Source organism: Excalfactoria chinensis, chromosome 6 (assembly GCF_039878825.1).
Source record: "Excalfactoria chinensis isolate bCotChi1 chromosome 6, bCotChi1.hap2, whole genome shotgun sequence".
In the NCBI taxonomy this organism is placed as follows: domain Eukaryota; kingdom Metazoa; phylum Chordata; class Aves; order Galliformes; family Phasianidae; genus Excalfactoria; species Excalfactoria chinensis.
Window position 1 is genome coordinate 10,797,418 of NC_092830.1, and position 15,726 is coordinate 10,813,143.

The window sequence follows — 15,726 nt, forward strand, 5'->3', positions numbered from 1 at the left end:
AAACCTAACCCAGCAAGCCTGTCGTCACCTTCATGTTGTTCCTCATCTGTAGCTTGGTTTTTCCTGGGGTTTAACTAGCAGCCTGAATTCGCGAACACACCACTTCATCCTGTCCTTAGAAGGGTGCAAACCATCGGCTTCTCCTCCTTTTCGGATTCCTTGTACCACCCTGCTCATCTGCCAGCGCTGCGTATCAGTCACGTAAACCCTAGCGAGCATAAAGCAGCCCCTAAGATTAAGCACAGTTACCTCTTCAGAGCTCATAAGTTTCAGTACGCGAAAGCAACTTCAGAAAGCAGAATCAGTCAAATTTATCCGTGTGGTTTCACTGCGGCTCTGCTTCCAAGTGATTACCTCTATATTACAATTCAGTCAAAGATAAAAAGAAAAAAGGAATGGAGAGTAAAATTAAGCATTCTCATAAGAATGTCCCTCTAACTAATCACTCAGGTAAGTAACACTAATAGCACATACCAAACACACAACTTATTACTGGGATCAAATAACCGAACAGTGCAAATAAAGAAGACAGAGTTAGACTCTTTCCAGTGGTGTCTGACGACAGGACAAGAGGCAAAGGGCACGAGCTGCAATGCAGGCAGTTTCCTCCGAACATCAGGATACCCTTCTTTAATGTGTTGGTGTCAGAACACTGTCACAGGCTGTGCAATACCCTACCAAAGATATCTTCAAAAGCAGCCTGGACGTGACCCTGGGGGCTTGAGATAGGGGGCCGTGCTCGAGCAGGTGTCCTCTGGAAATATCTTCTGACATCGACCATACCATGTTTTTACATCTGTCACAATCTTGCTCGGTCCCATCTCAAATATCAGAGAAGCTGGCTTATGGGTGAAAGCACATAAAAATAAACTGTCATTAAAGAAAGAATTCTCTCTGAAATAGCACCGAGAATAGACAAGTGTACACATTTTTCAACACTAATAAAACTCAACTACTTTGCTGCTATTTCTCCTAACCATAATCAAATGTATTTGTGATGCAGGATTACTTACAATGTACTGATAGATTTTAGCCAAACAATCTCTCCCCTTTGAACTCCAACAATGTTTCCGCTGGCATCAACTCACCAAGTGGGAAAAAATATATCCTATGGGAAAAAGGAGAAGAAAAAAACTACTGAAATGATGAGAAAAGAAGAGTTACTGACTGAATGCATTAAGATTAAAGAGAAATGCACTATTAAAACACTAAAGTATAGGGGTGAGTACTACCGCAATCTGTGGCAAGTGTCTTCCTCCTTGAAAATCACGGTCTAGAGTGGATTATTTGGACATCTGAGTGACATCGTGAGTTTGACATGGACGGAAAAGAAAGGGTAAACGTGCTCGAGACAGCTGATTTAGCAAACACTTCCATTGCATCATGATAAGAGAGATGAAAAAACAAAACAAAACAAAACAAAAACAAAACAAAGAAACAAACAAAAAAAAAAAACAAAAAAAAAAAAAAAACAAAAACAGAAGGACATTAAGGAGCCAGAAATAATCTTGTATTAAGTGGATTTCTGATGATTGGTACACATTATAAAACGCTAGTTAGCAATGCTGAAAAAACAGATTATTCTGAAACAAGCTGAATTCACAACCCTCGCTTCCCAGTATGTGCTTCTTCCTTGGAAGAGATGGCAAATCAGGCTGCAAAATCGTCTGCTGTATCATGTTCAAATATAATTATTTGACTACTAAATTCAAGACTTTAGTACTTCATAAGGTAAACAAATCTATTTCCTTAAAATATAGCTGTACCACACAGTCATCACTGAGTCATTTCACTGTGACTGTCTGTATTGGAAACATCGTTTGACATGTAAATAAATAACTCCAAAAGCCAGTAAGGAAAAGTATGATCTGATAATAAGATAATAACACTGAATCATAGGATAGTTTGGGTTGGATGGGACCTCAAGGAATGTCAAGCTCCAACCCCCCTGCTAAAGACTGTTAACTGAAGGCTCTCCATGAGCGCTGAATAACGCCTGCTGTCAAGTTCTTCAGAAAAATAGTACCCTGCTTATAAAAGCAGGAAAAGCACAAGAGGAAAGAAAATTGCTAAGGAAAGAAAAACAGTGGACTTCACATACTAGAATATAGTGCTTTACAGACTATGCATACATACATAGAATATAATGGCAGTTCCTTAGCAGACTAATACTCTGTTTTAGATCCCGTGTTAATAAAAATTAACTTACGTGCTGAAATAGACATACCTCAGGACTGAGATGGAATCATCACTACGGAGGAATGAACGTTGTCTTTTACTACTCAGAAAACTGTGTTTCGGAACACTGGGTGGAGCAGGCAAAACCTTTCAAAAGGTGCTGTTTCAAGAACTACCGTGGACTTTCCTGCGTGAAAACACATAGGATGGATAAGATAAGCAGACTTGGTCATAGCAAAACTAGAAATAGATTCCTAAATGATAAGAAACAGTAAGAATAGCCAGGCAGAATAACTGCCCTTTAACAGATGGCATCTAAGAGGTCTTAGAGAAGTTCACAGCTTTTCAAACTGCTCTACAACTTTTGCTTAGTTTTAGCATTTCAGTTCTAAAGTTCAGAACTGCAGAAGAGTACATCTGATGGAACTAACTGAGAACAATAGTAAATCAAAGCTGTTATCAGCATAAACCTGACGGGTTTTTGGATTATTTATTATTATTATTATTATTACTATTTTGCACAGAATAACCTAGGCCATGATCTTAACATGGTTAAAACTGCGAAAGCAGATGGAGATAGATAATGACAAATGCAAATCACAACACCAAACCAGTTCACGTGGTTACTTCGTAACTGCAGGGAATTTGTCATCTGCATGAGGTTTTGGTCACTTCCAGGTCATAATTTCCACATGAACAGAAAAATGACAACACTAATCTTGTCTATGTGCTGAACAAATAAAAAACCCAATACTTTAAAACTAAAAACCAAACCAAACCAAACAAAACAAAACAAAAAAAGAAAAAAAAAAAAAAAAGAGAAAAAGAAAAAGAAAAAGAAAAAACAGAAAGCCCACACTGCTATGTGCTGAATAGAAGCCTCAGTGCTGAGGCAATTATTAAGATTCCCCAAAAAATACCAGAGATCCCTGATCTCTGATATGCATAACATCCGATTAAATGAACAAAACCATTCCCACCTGGAATTAAAAACCTATCACTAGCTCTAATTTAATGATCCATTATAGCTTTGTAAACATATACAGGAGGACATCAGCAAGGACTTTGCCTTCCCAACTCCCGGTGCAACATACCTCAGACACACAAGGAACTGCACACTTTTTTCCCCCTTCCCTCATCTTTTATCAGAGGGACAGGAGGATGTAAGAGAAAGTTCTTTCTGACTTTTGACAAGCACTGTCTATAAACCGTTTGAGAGGATACCTGTCAAGTACAACAACACTGAAAGACTGCTTAATAAGCTTCATTTAGAAGATGTATCTGTTCCATAAATACATGAGATAAATGGAAACTAACTAGGGCCCATCTGACGTCCCTAGTTTTAAACTTGATTTCTTTTTTTATGTATTTGGCAACCTTTTTTCTTTTTTTTTTTTTTTCTCCTTCTTTCTAAAAATATTGAGTACATTAGGCAACAGACACAAGCACTGAGTACTGCTATCTAGATTTCTGCAGCTGTGAATTTAATCGCAGTTCCAAAAACTGAAAACAAAGCAGGATTACCCAACGTTGAAGAACAGCCAGGTTGCAGCATTTACAGCCCTGGGGTTGCTCCGGCTCCTGTGACGGGCCCTGTTGCTGCTCCAAGCCTTGCGACAAGTCCTGCAGCTGCTCTGCTCCCTCGCGACAGGCCTTGTGGTTGCTTCAGGCCATGTGATGGACCTGTGGGTACTGCAACCCTTCTAAAGGGCACAGATGTTGCCACGAAGCTCACAACTAGCCTTGCGGTCACTCCAGTCACTGTAAGTCTCACAATTCAACCAAACAACCAGTGCCTGTAACTGTTGGCACCTATAAGCCAAAAGAAAAAACGCCTTAAAAAGCCTGAACGTTTAACAAGGAGAGCTTGTAAGATAAGACAAAGGAGGAGCAATGTCACAACAAAAATGGGTGGAGAAAGAAATAGTCCAACTCCTAGCATTAAACAAGTTGTGAGATGTGTGAAAAGATTATAGCCGTTGGCCACCTAAACACCACATGCTTACAACCACTGGATCAATAGAAACAGACCCCGTGCACGTGGCTACTGCCCAAAATACTATCCCGGGCCCTACAAAGCAAGCCTTCCGGTGACTCGACACCCCAGAAAGAACTGAATCAGACAACGGGACTCATTTCTGAAACAGTCACGCAAACACACAGGCCCACTGATCAGGGCCACGTTAATGCATAAAGTCCAATAAAATCACATTCAAAGAAAGGAAGGATAAAGCACCAGATGAGAAAATGACACAAACAGTAGATGGGGAACCAGGCAAACCCCTGAGTACCCAATTCATCCCATAAATCCAAATAAATATCTAGCTTTGGCAGACAGTGCTGACAAACTGCAACGGAAGAAAAGCTCAGCAAAAGGGTAGCTGGAAGTGAGGCAACGTACTTCACTGAAAATCTAAAGCAGACCCTGCCTGACAGAGGACGTGGGCGAGATTAAGGGAAGAGCTGTGCCATATCAGTCACGACTACGAACCAAAAAACAGGCCAATATAATCCACAGCTCCAATAAAAGGATTTTCCTGACAGGTGCAGAAAGGAAACTAATGGGTAGCTGACAATTCAGACAGTACGTTGTTGTTTCAGATGTTGTTGTTTCAGACAAAACTCAGTGCACGCCAGAGATTAAAAGCAAACGTCGTTGGAAGAAAACATGAAAATAAATTCTATTCTCAAAGGTATATGGTGGCAATAAGGAGCTAAAAGGAGCAGAACACTTACTTGAACCGAGGCTTCCAAGGACAAAAGTTAAGTCGAGGAGATTGATAATCGACAGCAGCCGCTTCGTGCTCGCTCCTGCCGGCCAGGTCCTCCGCGCCGCTTCTTCTTTCTTCCGCAGCAGCTCCCGAAACATCAGCGGCGACACCGTCAGACCCGCGGAGCGGCAAGTCCCAACACCGGTAAAAAAAGGGAAACCCGACGTCGACAAACGAACGGGTCACGCAACCACCCAGCCAAGGAAGGCCTTGCATTCCCCCCTCATTGCGTCCCCCAACCCAATTCACCCCGGCAAAACCCGCTTTGAGCGGCTTTTCTCACCTCACTGACTCACTGCGGACTTCCAGCCGGTGCTGCGGGGGATCGCAGAGGCGGGCAGTCCGGGCAAATGGTGCCGGGCACACAAAAAACAGCGGCCAAAAGACAGCTTCCCTGCTTACAGGGGACCCCCAGCCACCGCCTCCGTTGCAAAGGGCCTGGGACCCCGGGGCAACTTCTCCCTGGCTTACGGGGCAGCCCCCGTCCCTACGGCCGAGGGAGGCTCCTTCTCCCTCCAGTCCGGGGCACCCAGAAGCGCAGCCCGCTAACGGAGCGGTCACCCCACGCAGGCTGCCAGCAGAGCACAAACGCTCACGCACCCAGGACCTGATTACAGGCGGGTGGACGACACCCCTGGAGCCACAGAGCTCGGCTTCACCCCCGCCCCCCAGTGGCAGGAACGACTCTCAGCAGCCAGGTAACGGAAAGCCGAACGCCTTTCATTCTGCTTTTAGCTACATTCGCTTTCATTGTAGCAACGAGATAAACTCTATTGATTGTTACAGTAAAAAGCTTTGGAAACAATCTTGTGTTGATACATCAGTATCCTTTATGCCCAGTTACCGTCAACATCCTGTCTTCTTGTCTGCAAACTGCAAAATGTAAGTTTTTCAATCAACCTATGTAAGTTCTCCCAAGAGGATATAAAAACCAACTAGCAATATGTGAAACCCACATACAATGAACATATAAAGAGATGCTTTTTATTAAAACACATAGCAAAATACAGGGACTGTGCCAACTGGACTGTGCCAACTGGACTGTGCCAACTGGACTGTGCCAACTGGACTGTGCCAACTGGACTGTGCCAACTGGACTGTGCCAACTGGACTGTGCCAACTGGACTGTGCAAACTGGACTGTGCAAACTGGACTGTGCAAACTGGACTGTGCAAACTGGACTGTGCAAACTGGACTGTGCAAACTGGACTGTGCAAACTGGACTGTGCAAACTGGACTGTGCAAACTGGACTGTGCAAACTGGACTGTGCAAACTGGACTGTGCAAACTGGACTGTGCAAACTGGACTGTGCAAACTGGACTGTGCAAACTGGACTGTGCAAACTGGACTGTGCAAACTGGACTGTGCAAACTGGACTGTGCAAACTGGACTGTGCAAACTGGACTGTGCAAACTGGACTGTGCAAACTGGACTGTGCAAACTGGACTGTGCAAACTGGACTGTGCAAACTGGACTGTGCAAACTGGACTGTGCAAACTGGACTGTGCAAACTGGACTGTGCAAACTGACACTATGATTGTCCATAGAACTTGTTGCTAAACACATGCTGTTGATTAAAAACAAGCAGGGGCACTATTCTTGTTCAAAGCATGGTCCAGAAAATCTGCAAGGGAGAAGAAAAACACATCTATTTAAGCAACAGCAGTGCACAGTAAATTTAGGCATTACCTAGATCTGCAGACAGTACTTCCAGGCATACTTACACGGACCGGTGAATTCATATACAGAAAAATGTGTTCAAAAACAGCATGAATTAAAAGTTTATTTTATTATCTAAGTACTCTTAATTTAGTTAAAAACATGCAGATTATTCTGTTCTGAAAATGTATCTTGTTGGCAGCAGCAGATCATCCAACAACATCTATTTCCTGTCTTTATGAATATACAGTATTCAAGACTGATCAGCTCTTAGGCTGTCACATTGATTAGCCTAACTCCTGCCCATGAAACTTTTAAAATATGTTGCTTTCTTAAGCTGTATCCTCTCTCAAAGATCTGTTTGGACATATTCTAGCAGGATTCATTGCATACTTACTACAGAGATGCTCTATGCAAAGGGCATGCCATGATCTTCTTTGGGCATTCAGATGTTGCACATCACTGGCATCAAGTATTCTGTAGATACCAGATTCCAGTTCACATTCCTGCGAAACAGCTGTAGATCCATCTTATCAGTGTAGGTATACCTGCTCAGTACCACAGGTCACAACCTTTTGAACACTGCTATACATGTCCTTGACTTTTGAAAAGCCTTTTGGTATTGCATTACACTGCACCAATTCTGCACATAAATGCTACTATGGGTGCAATCACACCATCAAGCCAATTCTCACTTTGATAATAAACTGTTCTTCAAGCACCTTTCTCTTAAAAAGTAACTGAACAGATCTTACCTCTCCCTCCAGCAACATCTGAGATGCCACTTCTTGCAGGAGCTGCAATCATAGTAGGCTCTAATTCAGCCAGTCCTACTGGCTTGTGGAAGTAGCTCTGTTGCACTAAACTATGTCATTTGCAACTTTCTGCAGCTTTTATTGTGTAGATGTTTGACTGGAAGCTGATGAATGAAAACTAATTCTCTACAGCTAAATCCACTACCTCAAATGGGAAAAACCTTCAAGCATGGTTCAAGCAACTTCTGTTGCTTCCAATCTATGGTAAAATCATTATGGTATGAAATAATATAACCACTTTGCACATAGAACACTTACTCTGTATCTATTTACTCAGGTGATATTGTTGTGTAAATGCAGAATTGTGGAATTAAATGACAACTTATTTCACCTAATAAGTACTATAAATATCACTTCAACCTTCTTGTATTCTACCTGCTCTTTCCTCTCCAGCAAGAACACTACTTAAGGATTTCACCATGCAAGGGAACTTCAAGCTTCTCCTAAGGATGTTTGTTGTGCCACATGTAACCATCAGCGATCACGTAACTTGTAATACAGTTATCAGCATCTGCAAACACAACATAAATAAAAAAGTCACATTGATTTTTTTATTATTATATAAATGTAAAGAAACTTAATAAAGTGATTTATCTTTGGCATTTAATCTTTGCAATTGAATCAAGCACCACCATGCATCACCACAGACATAAATCATCAGTTGCATTTCAAGAGCAAAGCAGGGCAGAGCTATAAATCCCTACATCACAAAATAACAACACAAACTTACTGAGAATTCTTTGGCACACTACCCAATTGTAAACCAGCTGTACAAAACAAATAGTCTTTTAACATAACTGCTTTGAGGACATTCCTCTCTAGGAAGATAGAAATGATTCTTAAGATAAAAGCTGCTGTGAAGATATATTCAGCATACTGAATATACTCAAAATACAGAAGGCATGCATTGAACATCACATGCGCGTTGACCTGAGAGCATACAGAGATAAAGTACTTGTAATCCAAGATGAATTTCAAAAGCAATGAGCAGCACAATACATAGAATGAGCAAATTATCTATAATGAAAATAAACTCCACCAAGTTTCCAAACTAAAACCCCGCTCATTTCATAATCCAGTAGGCCCATAACTATCACTGCTGCATCCAAAATTACTTTGGTAAAGGCAAGTGCTACAGGGCACAGCATGCCTCAGTCTTACACATTTGACTAGCGGGGATGTCTGCTCTACCTGGGCAAGTGGTGGTGCGTGCTGCTGATGGGTATCCACAACATAACAGTTCCCAACCAGTGTACTAATATGTAATGACACAAACTGGTTGATAAGGACTACAATGCAGAGAAACCTTCTAAGCTTTAGCAGTAATACCTGAACAGTAAGAATCATAGCATTATTCAGGTTGTTAAAAGCAGACTGTTGTGAATCAGCCCCGTAATGGAGTTTGCATAGACAGATTTTCTTCAAGCTGAAATTGACTGAATATGAGCATAGAGTATTCCACCTCATGAAGGCTTTATTACAAGAGACATACAGAAATACAGTGCAAAATACTGGATACATAGCTGCTACTGAAAAATCAAAAAGGATCTGTTTGACCTCAGAAACATGAAATACACCCTGGGAGGAAGCCATTACTTTCAGGGCAGTCCTGTTTTCACAGTTCACATGTAGAGTAGCGTGAATGTAGATTTTGCAACAGAAAATATTTGAAATAGATACCTTCAATTTGCAGATTTAAGTAGCTATGAACAAGAACAATTTTATTTTTTAAGAACAAGCCATCACTTCACTTAATGTACTTGCAATAATGTCATAGGAGGTATCTGGAATTTCAAGTCCTGTCCTATTCTTTTACAATTATTTCATCACTCTAATACACCCTTAAGAAAGCTTCAATTTTATAGATATTTGCATGCAGAAAAAAGGAAGTTGTTAAAAAAAAAATTCTGAGCATACAAAACAACCATTCACTTCCTATACGGTGTCTTCACATGCATACAACAAATGAATGACTGGGGAATTAATATTCCATACAGAGGCCCATGCTGACATCCTCATAACACTGACTGTACATTAGTAGCTTGATGCAGTACCTGCTTAGCACTGCGCTACTATTAAACTGAGCGCCTCTTGGCAGACGTTTTGCCATTGGTTCCAGAGCAGACAAATCTTAACAACACACAGAGCTCTCAATACTTCTTAACGTCAAATGAAGCACGGACATTGTTCTTAATAAAGTTTTAATTTCCACCAGTGAGCTATGCAGGAAGTATCAGAAAACCCACTGGCAACTACATAAATGTAACAGTGGAGATTCCAAGGACTGGAGCGTAAAGCAAAACAATTATAAACCACACAGTAAAAATCTAATAAATCCAGATTTAAGGTAGGTTTTACATGCTGATACTAGCTTCAATATATAAAAATCATATTCTACTGCTTAATCTGAATCATATTATTTTGCTCTGGAAGAGGAAGGTGATTAGAATACTAATATAGGTCTCCCAAATAAAGCTCAATTTTAGTTTTTTGAAGTATTTTTTTTCATTGAATTTTTCCCCCTGAAATAGACCACCACAGTAAAAACATCTGTACCATTTGTAAACATTACCTAGAAACAGAAATGCCTCTCATAGGCAGGACTAAGTCCCAGATATGTGTAATCACACTCTTATCCAACACACAAGCAACACTCAGTGAGCAAGCTTTATTTTCTCTTGGCTCTTCTACCATGAGAATGAGTAATTCTCGTTGCTATACAGACAAGGGAATAATTCATACCTTTTTTCCTATTAAAGAACTAAGCAATATTCTCCACAGAGACATTAGATAGAAAACACAAAGTGAACTTAAGAAATGCATCTTCATATCTTCAAACACTTAGTGAATACTTTGCCACAGGATTTTGTGTCCACTTTGTCTTACAGATGTTGAAAAAAACCTATCATCTATACACAAAGGTTGCTAAACACAGAGCTACCTGTGGTTGAGGCAGGCACTCAGCTGCAGCTTTCTGAAGGACAGAAGGATACCCAGTGAAATGTACACCGTAAGTGCATCTTATTTGATGCTTCCTAAGCATTTTCTGCAGGCTGCTGTTACACACTGGATACTGGGTTGGCTAATCTTTGGAACTTCATATAGACAACCTTGTACTCTGCTGTATTAACCTTACATACTTGTAGTTCTTGATTTCAGTATTTTGAGTATTCCAGAGAGGCTAAAAGACACCCACACCTACAAGAAATGACAAGTTAAAACATATGCCAAATACATGGCAAACATCACTGTAATGCTTAATTCAAATAACAAGCTCACTGTACATCAGCACTCAAATCCACCTCCAGTCAATATTGCGCAGTGTGTGATAAGTCGAGGCAATAACACTAAAAGAAATTTTAACCATGGCTAAAAAAAATAAGAAACACAATGGAGATAAAAACACATCATCTTCAGACCCTAACTTAAGAAATAAGAAAGCCCCATCACCTTCTAATAGCATTTGGACAAATCTTTTTCATCCTCTAACTGTTTTCTAAGATAACATGTAAGCATTGGGGCATTCTCATTGCAGCATAAGCATCAGGCAAACAAAGCAATTCATGCACATTTAGGAAAACTTAACTCTATATTGATGCAGCTAGATAGCAGTTCAACGCTACTAATAACAACAAACTAAAATTAAAGCAGCAGACAGAAAATTAAAAGTGTGGGAAGATGGAGCTGCAACAATGTAACATAAGCAGAGGAAAGTTAGCAGAGAGTTTCTGATTTCTCTCACATTGTACACCAGGCAACTAAGAGTTCATCAGGCTCCAGTTTACAGCTGGGGACAGCTGAAATTGTGAGACTGCAGGAAGAATAAAGGCCATTCGGGTGTATTTTTTCTTTAATAAATGGTGAAAATTACAGTAATGTGAAGCCAGAGTCCAAAGTACAAAGAAAACAATGAACACTTCTTTGAAAAGAGGTTATTTGTAGATCACAGCTCCTTTGAAGTACAATCCTCTACAACCAGAAAACGCACCATGAATTCCATGATGGGCATGTACAGAGACCTACAGTCCAATCAGTAGTTTTGTTTTTATTTTTTTATTATATATATTTGTGTATATATATAAACTATTTTATTATAATTTGGCATTACACGAAACCTTGGTTGCCCTCCATTAAAGTTAATACGTAAAACAAGCACCAACCATATAGTGCTCAAGAATTAACAGAACAAGCATTCAACAGAGGAGCACAGCTAATTGGCCTTTTCTGCCCTCAAGGCCCACTGAACGAGGGAACGACGGCTCGGTTGCTCACTCTCTTCCCTGTTACATGCTTTCCTTTAAAGGCAAACGAAAGCCTTGCAATTTGAACGGCGGCTGATGGTACATGCCTGCAGAAGAGCATACCCTTTTAGCAGACAAATAATGGCACTCCCCAGAGGGATCCTACATCTTCAGCTATTTGTGATTCCAGTTCTGGTTCTGGAAGAAGTAGTTTCTCTATAGAAAAGCCTATTAAAGACCGTTAACTATCACGAATTTGTCACTCTTTCCAGCAGAGAATGCAGTACCTAAAAACCTGTATCATCCAGGCATAGTACATTTCATAGATCATGAGGTTAAGCTAGATTTACTTCTGATTTGACCCAGTCACAGCTTGCAAACACTCAGTATAGACATAACAGGAGCTGCCATAGCGTGGGAATCAAATGTTGTTTCTGCATTTAGAACAAAGTAAGAATATATAAAACTGAAGAAATTTGTAGTTATTAGGTAGAAGTCATAGGCACAAAGGCCGCAGCTCTTGTCTGTCCAGCTGTCTGAAATAAAACTACCAATTTTTGGTGCTAGCCAAGTATGACCTGAGTAATAAAAGATCTAAAGAGGAGAAGTTAAAATAATTAACAGTATACCTGTATAAACTAGCAACAACGTATGTTTTAATGTTTTCTTGTACACACTAAAAATATATAAGTAGTGACATATCTAAGGATGTGCCTGAAGAGATATCGGTAAGGACTGGAATCACCCCCCCAGGCTCTTTGTTCAGCAAAGGTCTCCGGGACAGAATGGAAGAAGCTTTGAAGGGAATCAACATATCAATAGTACCGAGACATCTTGGAAACAGAAGCAGTAGGACGGCGACTGACTAGCACAAGATAGCACGCGAATTAACAACTTTCAGGGTGAAATTAACAAATGCAAACCTCGGGTAAAATTGTAAAATTATACTACCAGCAGCATTTTAAAAGCATCAAGTGAAATAGCTCGGATCTGGGTTCAGGTGCCAAGTTGGTATTCATTTATGCTGACCTCACTTCACATGTATTTAATATCAACATACTCACTTGTGACCCATAGACCTGACCCTGGCAAGACCAATCCCTTCTAGAAAGGCATCTAGTAGCCTGCTGATAATCTGTGAAGAGAATGCACTACAGTAGTCCTTCACTGCCTGCTCCTGTTCTTCAATGGGGAAAACTGTTTCAGTGCTGTCGGTATTCTGCTTGGTAATGCACTATCACTCCTCCTTCCATGCAGAGCAAATAAACAGTTCAGCCAAAATTAATTCATTGCAAGCTCCATGTCTTAGAGAAAGCCCAAGGCTGGTGATGTTTTCACTTCAGGTTGCAGTATCTCCAGGCTGTCCCAGGGAAAAAGAGAGAAGCAGCACAACTCTACAGTGGTGGTGCGGGCAACTATACACTGGTGTAATAACACTTGCTCCATAAGACTGCATTCATCGAAAGTGCCGAACCAGAAATAACCCATCCAAATCCCCTTGGTTTGAAAGCACTTTTCATCTAACAGACAGATGTTAACATGTCACCGTAAATAACACATACAAATAAACACATGGATAAACACCTAACAGTTCTAAAGCTCTCATAGGGTTGAACTTGCTTCATAAGATGTGTGGAATCCTGTACAGCTTACTTGGCAAGAGAAATAAGAGTAGCAACAATGTATTTAAAAAGTACCACACTGAAGTATTGCTAGCCTTAGTGTTCTTCCAGACCTCGCCTGGAGCAATCCGTTCTCACAGCGCACAAAGGGCTAGTATACGCCTAGCCTGCCTTCACCTGCTTTGCTGCCTTGAAGCACAAGGAGGAGAAAAGGGACATACGTTGAGATTCCTACACTGAGGAACTTGAAATTTTCTGGGGGAAAAGGCCTCCTGTTTGTCCAGCTGCATATACTAGAATGTAGTGGAAAAGATTGAATGCAGGAGTGGAGTACATTAGAGAGCAGAAGGCTTTGGGGGAGTTTTTAAAGGACTAGAAGACAAGCACAATAAGCATTTTGTCTGTCATGGGGTGAAGAGGTGCAGGAGGAGAGGTTCTGGGAGTTACTCACCGGGAAAGGAGGAGCTGTAGCACAAAGTTGGATAGGTTGTCAACTATGTTGCTGAGGCAGAAGGGGGATGGACAGTAGAAAGTGAGGAGCTAGATGCTCTGTACTGGAATGAGCTGCAAATTGGGACATACACTGAGGGGCATTTAGCTAAGTGACAATGAAAAGTAGAGTGAAAACCCTGCAGGGTGTGCAGGACTTTGAAGGAGGTTTAAATTCAAAAAAATTCTAGCCAAGGATACCCTAATTAAGGATTTAGGTACTTAAGCACATATTCGAGAATTTTCCCCTGATCACCCTACCCACACATCAAGTCTTCCTACTCCTATTGCCAGAGATGCACTAATTATGGCTCACCTAATCCAGTCCATCAATTGGAGCATAAAAGACATTACATTCTCTATAGCTATTGGGAACCAAGGAAATACCCTGGTGTATTCCTGGATCCCAAAAATCCATGTGAGAGTTGAGCCTCAATCACAGAAAAACTAAGAGGGTACCAGGAAAACAGACAAAATGAATAAAATTCCTTAAGACAGTGAAACTCAAAAACACTGTCTCAAAACCATTGTGAACTGAGAAGTCAGATGCTGCACTGTTTGAGCTAACACTAATCACAACAGTTTGCTGTCTACTTGCTTTTACATGTTCACAACCTAATTGTAAAGGAGGCCAAAGGCCCTGCTTGGCTATGGAGCATACCAACTAAGCAGAAATCTAGTGACACACACAAAAATCATAACAAATCTCACAGTCCATTTTCAGCCCTTAAGTAACCAGCTCTGCTGCTTTCATTAGGGAAACACAGAATTAAGTTGGAGTTTCGCATGCAGGCTCACATGCCACAGTAAGGCTATAACAAACAGCACCTGAATTCGAGTGGACTGGAACTGTGATAGGTAAGGGTTCAGTTTGTTAGTCAAAAAGAAATTCAAAGGTGCTTTCTCAGGTGTTCTGGAATGTAAACAGTGTTGTAAAATATAAATTGTGTTATATACAAGGGAAACTAAGAAGCTGCATGCACTGCAAAATACACATTGCCAGGGCACATAAGCTGCTAGAAAATAACCAGAGAATAACAGAAAAGATTGCTGAATTTCATCCCCAGAATCATCAGGAGACAAGAAAATGCACCCCTCCACACAACAACATAGGACCCCAGCAATAACCTGTGCAGCCACAAGAAGGACTGGAACGTACGCAAGAGATAAGAACTGTGTAACTGCAGAACTGATCCTTTGTTCAAGTTGCGACCTTGGCACCTTGGTGGAGTGTAGACTGCCTTCAGCACCCAGCACTGTTTTGCTCACTTCACCACCTTGCTTAATTGAATAAAGCTATCCCTTTATGTATCACACTAGACTTTGTCTGGCTTTGTCATGGGAATCTGTAACAGGGACATTATACTAGACCTTAAGGAGCAGTAGGTAAAGCATCTACTGAAGACACTGGGCAAAGAAGTGGAGGCCAGGAAGAAAACTAGTCTCAAGAACAGTCTATGAGGGGAAATTGCAGATTCAGCCTTGAAGATTAACAGGTTCCATGCTACTCAGTTACATGCGCTGGGAGACATCAGAGGTAAGCGGAAATAACTGACAGCCACCACAATACCATTCCTACACTATCAAAACAGCACAGCAACATTGACAGCTAAATCACATAAACAAGCGATTGCAATTAGAAGAAAGCATAGGGCTTGCCTGTGGAGGTCAAGAGATCATCTTGCCAGCATGGGAAAACGGAGCCAATACAACTGTGTATATTGCTGATGCCCGTTCCGTTCAAAATTTCCAGCAAGCTGAAAGGCAAGGTATCTAAAACAGGAGAGAGAAATATAAAGCCACAGTGGATCCTATAAAACACATTTAAATCAACACAGGCCCATAGACTGCTCAGCCATCGTAAATCCCTCTGCCACAGGTAAGGAAGGAAGGCAGCAGTCCCTTGGCTTTCTGCCTTCACCTGTGTTGCCACTACACTGTAGGCTGCCC

The 15,726-nt window shown here is 41.1% G+C and overlaps 1 long non-coding RNA gene across 1 annotated transcript; it reads right to left on the reverse strand.

Annotated features, from left to right (window-relative positions):
• Positions 1–2,280: 2,280 nt before the first annotated feature.
• On the reverse strand, positions 2,281–5,215 carry LOC140254477 (uncharacterized). Its single transcript, XR_011904230.1, has 3 exons — positions 4,915–5,215; positions 3,703–3,990; positions 2,281–2,365 (listed from the first exon to the last, which is right to left on the reverse strand). It is a non-coding gene; the product is annotated as an uncharacterized lncRNA (long non-coding RNA).
• Positions 5,216–15,726: the final 10,511 nt, after the last annotated feature.